The following is an 8,421-nucleotide window of genomic DNA, read 5'->3' as shown; positions in this document are numbered from 1 at the left end:
CAGTGGTGAGTACACAAAGCACAGTTTATTCTTGTATTATTAATTAATTATTGTACTACTTTCCCTGCAAACATCTATAACCCTACTTTGCCCCACCCTGTATAGTGAACACTACATAAATATTTATTAAGCCGGTGAAGCTCCTTGTTAGAACTGAAGTTGCACATGGCTGGGGGCTGCTTTGTTCCCTAGTTGAATCCCCGAAATGTAGCAGGTACTCAAACCTACTTATCAGTGAATGATAGAACTGTACAAAATTATAGTTCCTAAGAGGCTCAAAGAGGACAGATCTTTTTCCCAAGGTCGCACCACCACAGAGGACAGACAGGGTAGATGAGCAAAGTCTTCCCAGTTCTGAGCTGGTTGCTTTCCTGGGCTGCGGTGCCCCCGCTGGAGGAGAGTTGAACTGCCCTGCGCACCAGCAGATCCCTGTCCGGTTCCTGTGATGAGAGGACCCACGGCCTGGGATGGGGACGCTGAGGGCCAGAGGTGGGGTGGAGGTCCGAGAGGAGAACCCAGGTTACACTCCGCTTGCATGGACACCCAACATGTTAGTGGCTGAAGGAACACAAGTGGAAGGTCAGAGTGGAAGCTGAGAGAGGAATCCGAACCATAGGAGGAATCAGCTGGAAGACAGAGTAGAGAAGAAAGCAGACTGCGTCTTGGGAACTCAAAAAGAAAGTGTTTGATGCAGGAGGTCCTTGGGGAGGATGCTGAAGACTGGCGACATCTACTGAGCTCGGCGGAAAGAAGAAGGCACGGAGCTTAACAGCAAGAGCTTCACGGGCATGGTTCAAGTCTCCACCCAGCCATTTAAGTGACTTGTGCTGCCGAGCAAGAGACTTGCCTCTTAGCGCTTCAGTTTCCTTGTTTACATATTGATGGATGCTACCTGCTGATAGGGCGCATGCAATGCTTGCTCAGAACCCATGACAAGGGAAGCATTCAATAAATGCCGTGATTTTTATGTTGGTGACTGTGCTGTTGTTGCAAGCAGTGACCTTGTAGAAGAAAATATCAGTTCAGTGGGGAAGGGAAGGGAAGGCAAAGAAGATGGCATTCGGATGGCAGGAAGTTAAGGGAGCCAAAGAATTGGTGGGTGTAGATCGCTTTGCTGAGGAAGTCAACAGGGCAAGAAGGGTGACAAATCCAGAGGTTGCACAGTGGGAAGGGCAAGCAGTTTCCTTAAGAGAGAAAAGGAAAGTGAATGTGCACAGGCAAAAGGGAGGGAACCTGCAGAGGTGAGCAACTGAAGCTATCACAGAGAGGTGGGAGCTGGGAGCAGGCCCCGGGAGTAGGCAGGGGCGCCCCTCTCCCCCCAGGAGAAGGGTAGCCCCAGGGTTCTGGGCACCCCAGCCTGCCTTTGCTCCTTCATCAGCCTCCCCCTTAGGCTGGGGTTGGAAGGTCTTTCCTTCAGCCTCTTGCAGAGAGTATGGTAGAAAGCAGACTTGCCTACAAGTCAAAAGGTCCAAGTTCTGGTTTGACCCTGGCTATTCATACTTGGCTGAGCCCCGGGTCCTTCCTGAGGTCTTGTGTCCTCCTCTTTGTCCCCAGAGCAATCATCTCAGTGATTCTGTAGCCATGTCATCACACTAAGCATCATAAAATATTTCTTCTTCTAAAGTTTTCCTCCACTCTGATTAGAAGGAAGGAAAAAAATAAATCTTTGAAGAGAAGCTATCACTTCTTCCAGCAACTGGGACAGTGTATCTGTTTCAGACATATTGCCAGCAGACCTGGCAGCACCCAATACCATCCACACCGGCAGATCGAGGCTGAGCCTCCTGACGTTTTAAATAGCTTGTGCACTTTGTCTTGGTCTCCCGGAACCAAGCGGGAGCTTTGTGCAAGGCTGGGTGTTGCTTTTGACAAGGCACTCGTGGCTGCAGCCTTCCAAATCCTCAGAAATAACAACAATTACTGTGCACACCACACTCCGTCCTCCAAGGCGGCGAATGCATCAGCTGCTGGTTATTTTGATACCCTGGATAAAAAGCTCTTTCAAGACAATCTAGTACAGAAAAACATTCTTATCCTCTGCTTGCCTGCACCATTCCTTCTGCGTGCTGCCCTCTCTGATGTTTTTCATTCCTATAAATGTAGCTGGTCCAAACCTTAAGGTCCTTCTCTCAGTGACCCAGGAATAGGACATCCTGCTTACCCCGTTCTGGAAGTGGAAGAGGCAAGGGAAGAGACATCTGGGCGTGGTCCCGGTATCAAGGTCAGCCTGATCTGGAACCAGCTGGAACCTGATCCAGTGTGGATGGGTTGTCTGGCAACCACAAATGGCTCTGACCAGTTTGGGATTCAATAAGCATTTATCGAGCACCTACTGTGTGCCAGGTCCTGCACTAGGACCCGGGGGGACTCCAAGAAATGTGGCCAGAGCCTACTAATCAGCTCCCACCAGAACACGAGCTCTCTGAGAACAAGCACCCCAGCTACCCCACAGTGCCTGGTACGGAGTACATTCTCACAATTAATCTCTGGAGTACTTTTCTGTCACCTACGTATTGTTATTTACTGTTTTTAGTCAAGATCCTTAAAGTTAAACCAACATGTGCCACCAGAACCTGATGGAGACTTTGGGGGAGCACCTAAGCTCATATTCTGCTCACATCATTTATACATTTCCTTCTTACGTACACATGGGGGAAAAAAGCCCACAAGTGCCCCAGATCCTTTTGTCCTTCTGGGTGACACTTCAGTGACACATACCAAAGCTCTGCATTCAACAACTAAATTCTCTGTTATTCTAAAATTCTCAACTTCGTCTCTAAATTCTCGGGCAGCTATTATGTAAGGCTTAGGGCTGGTGCTTTCGAACAAGTTTATGCAGGACACGATTGATAAATGAATCTGTCCTATCGTCTAGAAATTTCTTTGTTTAATTGACAGTGATAAATTTCCTGGTGGGTCACCCTGACTCTGACGCCACTTGTGCAGAAAGGGCCATTTATGGCGACCCCGGGGGCCAGCACTCACTTCCAAGTGTGTTCACCCACCGGGCTGCCGTGATCAGCTCGGACGGGGACAAGACTTTGCTGGGAACTAATGAGGCCATACCACTCCAATTCTGGGGCTTTCTTCCTACCTCTGCCTCCTCAGAACATGCACAAATGCAGTGAACTTAGGTATGGGGCCATGGTGAAACTAGAAAGAATAGGAGACCTGAGACCCATCTCTCTTAAGAGCTTCACCATGCTCAAGTGCCTTCCACTGGGGGTGAAAGGCCACCCTCGAACTTATGGCAAGAGCCCCTATACCTCAGTAAATCCAGGCACCAACCAAGGGACCCAGTGCCGCCCCCCCCCCCCCGCGCCGCCCCGCTCAGTCTCTCTCCCCACATCCTCTCCTCCCCTGTGCATCTGACACAGGGGAGGGGTTCATCATACAGGGGAGGAGTGAAGACATCTGACTGTGTTCCACACAGAGAAAGCAGGGTATGAAGTTTAAGACCTATGGATTCCTTAGAACATAATTACAATCAAGGATGCACATTTGGTGAACAATCTGACTTAAGGCATATTTCTGACTTGCCAGTTGGGGCTGGAGCAGGAAAGGGCAGGTGGTGGGTCAGGCAAGCTCCCCTGTCAGGCTCTGAATCCGAGGAACCCAGGAAATGTTGGACAGCAGCCAGGAGATCCCACCTCACTTCAAGTCCCCTGGTGGGGATAGGGAGGAGTTTGGGCTGGGCCTGGGGTAGCACAGAAGGCTGGTTGTCTGGGTCAGTTTAGAGTCAGAGACCCCTTGCCAAGCTGATGAAAATTGCAGACCCTCTACCCAGAAAAACATGCACGTCCAGCACACAAATGTACAAATTTGTCTACAGTTTCAGAGGAGTCAGGGACCCCAGGAACTTCGAGAACTTGAGGCCCTGAGTCTGGATTCTGACACCAAAAGCCTCTGCTTCTGGTCCCCAGGTAGAACTCGCCAGGGCCTTCTAGCTGGTGCTGGTTCTGCGGGGCATGGCCCTCCCCCGTGTCAGGGCAGAGCCAGCACCCGCATCTTAACAGTGCCCCTCTTGGCACTCGCTTCGGGGAGCCGGTGATAGAAGGCACCCCAGGCAAAACGCTCCCTTGGCGTTCCTCCCTGGATGGTGAAGAGCAGAACAAGGTAAAACGCACAGCCCCAGGCACTGGCTGTGCGGAAAGCTCCGTGTGTGTGATGGGGAGGAGGGACAGGGCCCCCAGGCAACTCCGCCCACCTGCAGCCCATTGGCCCAATGGCTACCAGAAGTCATCACCCCTGCCTGGTGCCCCTAGAAAATCCCCACCAGTGCCTGGCTTGCATAGCCCCTTTGACCCCTGCGCGTTTCCATTTGACCTCTGGGATTTTGACCTTTCCCTGGCTGTGTTGAGCCAGATTTACTGGGAGCGATTGATCGCTAGTCCCCAAGACCCCCTACGGCCGAGCACAGCAGCCCAGCCCAAACAGGTGCGGGACTCGGGCTAGGGGGGCCTGCAGTGCCGGATTCGGATTTGGAGTGAGGAGGAGTCTGGGAGGAGGGGCTAAGAAATTGCAGAAGCCCTGTTAAAGCCGCTCCGAGCTCCTGCACGACAGAGAGCGCCGGGAGCCCGAGGGGAGCGCAGCTTTGGGTGAGTCTGGCGGCCCGGAACCGAGCCCCGAAAAGGGCGCAGCACTGGTGGGAGTGAGGGCCAGTGGGGCGGGGCTCCCCTGGAGACAGTGCGTGGATCCTGGCTTAACACCTCCGGGAACCCCCAGGGGCTGAAGTGCAGCGGTGAGAGGAATGTGCCGAGTGGGTGCGGGAGCCCGGGAGCCTCGGCGGAGGGTAGGCTGGCGGGCAAGTTATGGGGAGCAGCGGTCTTTCTGGTCCCAGAGTTCTCGGTCTCCCAGTGGCCCGAAGTTCAGGAGGCCACCCAGGCGCCTGCAGTAGCTGCACCACCGTGCCAGGGACTATTAGCTCGAGGGCTAGAAGGGGACAGCGCAAGTGAGGGAGAGCGAAGGAGCGAGAACAGGGATGCGCGGGCGGGAGCGCGCCTGGACGGGAAGACCGGTGGTCTGCACCACCGAGCCGAGCGCACCGCGCGGGATCGGGCTGGATTGTGTGTGGAGTCTGGAAAGGGCCGCGCTGTCCCTACGTAAAGGGACCAGAGGGGCCGGGCGCGCTGGATCTGGTGCCAGAAATGGAGCAAGAGCATTGGGGCTCTTCTGCGCTAGCTGGAGGCCTGGGAGTCCTAAGGGAGGGTCCCCGGAGCTTGCTGGCAGAAGCCTGCACACCAAGGGACCTCGGTGAGGCCGCGCTGGATGAGGTCCCCAAGGCTCAGAAGGGCTTCTTGGGTCACATGCCTCACCTCCATCTGTCTGCTGCCAGGTGTGGGAGAAGCTGGCATGGAGGGGTGCGGCGGGCAGCGCCTTGGGTCCAGGCAGCAAAGACTGAGGGGAGAGAGGACTCAGGGATCAGAGAGCGGCATCTCTGAGCCAACACAAACAAGAGGCTTAGCTCCGTTTGATTACAACTTTCCTTATCCTTTCAACAGCAACAGCAAAAATCTCTGAAATTCTCACGGAAGGTGTTTTTTGCTTGAACTTTCTCTTCTCTTGTGACTTGAGAGGTTAAAAAAGAGCCTGCTTGCTAGGCTGGTTTTTCCAAGCTGTTCCAGGTTAGAAGTTGTAACAGTACGAAGGATAATTTATGGGTGTTTCATGCATTAAAGTGTATCACTGCAAAGCCTCTTGGGTGCTGTGGGTATTAAGCAAAACTCAGTGCACGTTCCCAGCTGGAAACTGAAATAGTGCTCTCCTGGGTGTCTCTGTCCCATCTGTCACCCTGGAGAAAAGGCACTTGATTAATTGTCCTGGCTCCATCCTCTGGGTGCACCCACTGCCCGTGCCAGCCCCTCCTCCCCACGTGCACAGACAGCTGCATTCTGCAACTCCAGGAACGTGCAGGAGGGCCCACCAGGAACTTATCTCCAGGGTCTTCAAACTCTTGAAGCTGTCATTTAAGCCTGCTGGAGGGGAATATTTCTTGCGCAGTGTTTACAGTTTCCTACTGAATGTCTAAAACTTTCTCCCTCGGCGGAGCCACAGAAAAGTCCAGAGAGCCTCCTTTAGATGTCAGCCTGAGCAGCCCCGTTGTCGTTCTGTGAGGGACAGTGTCCCTAGAGGCTCAGAGGGAACAGGGGCCTGGGGGTGGGGGACTGTGAGAGTGGTCTGTGGCCGACACTGTTGGACACACAGAAGGAGTGAACTTGGATCCTTGGAGGGGGTGTGGCTAATATCACATGTACCAAACCCCTCCCCCATGCTTTTCCCAACATTTTTATGCAGGTGAAAAAAAGGACAGCCTTGAAGGGGAAAATGTTAGGAGGCATCCCCAAGGTCTCCGGGGCATGAGGCCACGAGTTTGAATGAACTGTGGGAGTACCTGAGAGGACTTTATAACCAGCTGCTGGTTATAAAGTCACACCTTCCCTGGGCAGTGGTCTTACCCCTAAAGCAGCCCACCCCACTAGAGAACTGGAAAGCTGGGTCCACTCAGGGTGCCCATCCTCGTACTGGTAACTCTCTCTGTACCCTTAGACTTTCTCAAGGAGTGAGGTCCTCTCTTCTCCCATTGCCCACCCGCACCTCCCACCCAGACAACCAGAGGAAGGGAGGGAGGAAACTCCATACTCCGCTCCCCCTCTCTCTCTCCCTCTCAGAAATCTGTGCCTTGGCCAGAAAGGGGGCCCCAGCTGCCGACATCAGCAGGGAGGGCAGGGCAGGGCAGGGCAGGGCTGCAGCCCGAGGGAAGTTTGTCATGGTTACTGAGATTAAGCTGATGAGCAAACCACACAAGTTCGCTTACAAATGCGAGTGGCACTACTGCCACGCGCTCGCGGAGCGTCCTATTGCCACTCGGCCGCGTGGGAGCCGCAGAGACACTGCAGAGGAATCAGGGCTCCTGCTCTTCCCGAATGGCCAAGCAGTGGCCAAGCAGACGTCAGTGCCACACCAGGGACCAGCGGCCCAGCCACGTGTCTTCTCCAAGAAGACCTTGTAGGACTTCAGGGCCCAGAGTAGGTAGGTCTTGGAGACCTTTGCTGGCAGCAGACACTCTGCTGTCGGGAGGCAGTGGAAAGCCCGTGGATGATCCATTTAAAATCTCTGCACACCTCTAAGCAAACACCCTCTGTTCCCAGAGGGTTTCTCTTTCCTTGACTGGCAACTCTGATCTTATAAACCATCAGCTCACAGGCTTCGCTGCTATGAGAAATGGACTCAGTGATGGACCACTTTTACGGACCAGCATAGGGTGGTGGCATGAGGCAAATAAATGGAGATGGAAGACCCTTCCCCAACCCACTCCCAGGGACCTTGCCTCCTGACGGAGGAGAAACACTTAACATCCAAACTCCAAGTAGCGGTAAAACTGAGATTTCAGCCCTGAGGCAAAAATGCAGCTGGAGAAACTGAGGCTTTGGGGTCACCAGCCTTTCGGTTGGATGAGCACGAGAACTGTCACTATATATAAGCCAAGGAAGAGAGCCCTTCAGCCACAAAGTCTGGCCAAGCCCAGAATAGTGAAAGCATATAATAAATAAGTTTCTTATGCTTTGTGATGTTTTTATCATCCTCCTGTGGGCTAATTCACATGTTTCTGAGGAGTTTCTACAGACACTGGCCCCAGGTTATGACACGGTAAGAATCAGACTGTAGCATCGGGGTGATCTCTTGATATTTTTCTCCCTGGTTTGGGTAGCCTTTCTGTGGTAGTGTCCTGAGTTCTGAGACAGGCGGGGAACGTAGCTTCATGACCTTGAGCAAGTCACTAAACTTCTCAGGCTCCAATTTTCCAATCTGTAGGACAAGTGCATTGAATTGTTAGTGTTTCTGAATGGGGCTATTGGCAGTTGGACACAGTCTTGGGTAAGTATGACCTATTTACATAATGCAGGAAGTTTAGTGTCCCCATGTTATCCACCAAATGCCAGAAGTCCTGGTGACTACCAAAGATTCCCACCCCCCCACCCGCCATGCCATATATGGCTAAATGCTTATTAAAAGAATATGATGACTCCCAGTTGAGAATTCCCTTGGAAATTACCCACGGGGCCCTTTCTTCCAGGCCCTGATGTCGAGCATCTATTTCATCACTGACTTGGGACTTCAGAAGCCCAGCCCTGAGCCTGGCCCCCCAACAACCAGCATTTCAGGCTCCAAGAAGCCATTGACAGGGACATCAGTGCTGTCGTCCCACCCGGCATCATCCTTTGCCTTTTGTCAGTGGAGCGTAACTACAAATGACCCACATGAAAACAAAACCAGAAAGAGCAGGGGGAAGGGACAGGTGGTACCAGAGCACCGTGGCCTTCGCCTGTGCCATATACTATTGAAAACACAGGCAGACTGCTTGCCCCGGGTGTCCACAGCACTGTGGGGAGGCCGTCCCCTCCTGCACTAAATGACTGGCAC

At 53.1% G+C, this 8,421-nt stretch overlaps 1 protein-coding gene across 1 annotated transcript in view; it reads left to right on the top strand.

The window, feature by feature from the left end:
- Window positions 1–4,530: 4,530 nt before the first annotated feature.
- NGF (nerve growth factor) overlaps window positions 4,531–8,421 on the top strand; it is a 48,889-nt gene continuing 44,998 nt past the window's right edge. The window contains exon 1 of the mRNA XM_037038920.1: window positions 4,531–4,598. The gene's annotated coding sequence lies outside the window, so the exon portion shown is untranslated. The remainder of the gene's footprint in view (window positions 4,599–8,421) is intronic.

Source organism: Sturnira hondurensis, unplaced genomic scaffold, assembly GCF_014824575.4.
Source record: "Sturnira hondurensis isolate 20B ecotype Veracruz unplaced genomic scaffold, ASM1482457v3 Scaffold0024822, whole genome shotgun sequence".
Classification (NCBI taxonomy): Eukaryota; Metazoa; Chordata; class Mammalia; order Chiroptera; family Phyllostomidae; genus Sturnira; species Sturnira hondurensis.
The sequence above is the reverse complement of the archived record's forward strand: the minus strand, read 5'-3'. Positions and strand labels throughout refer to the sequence as shown.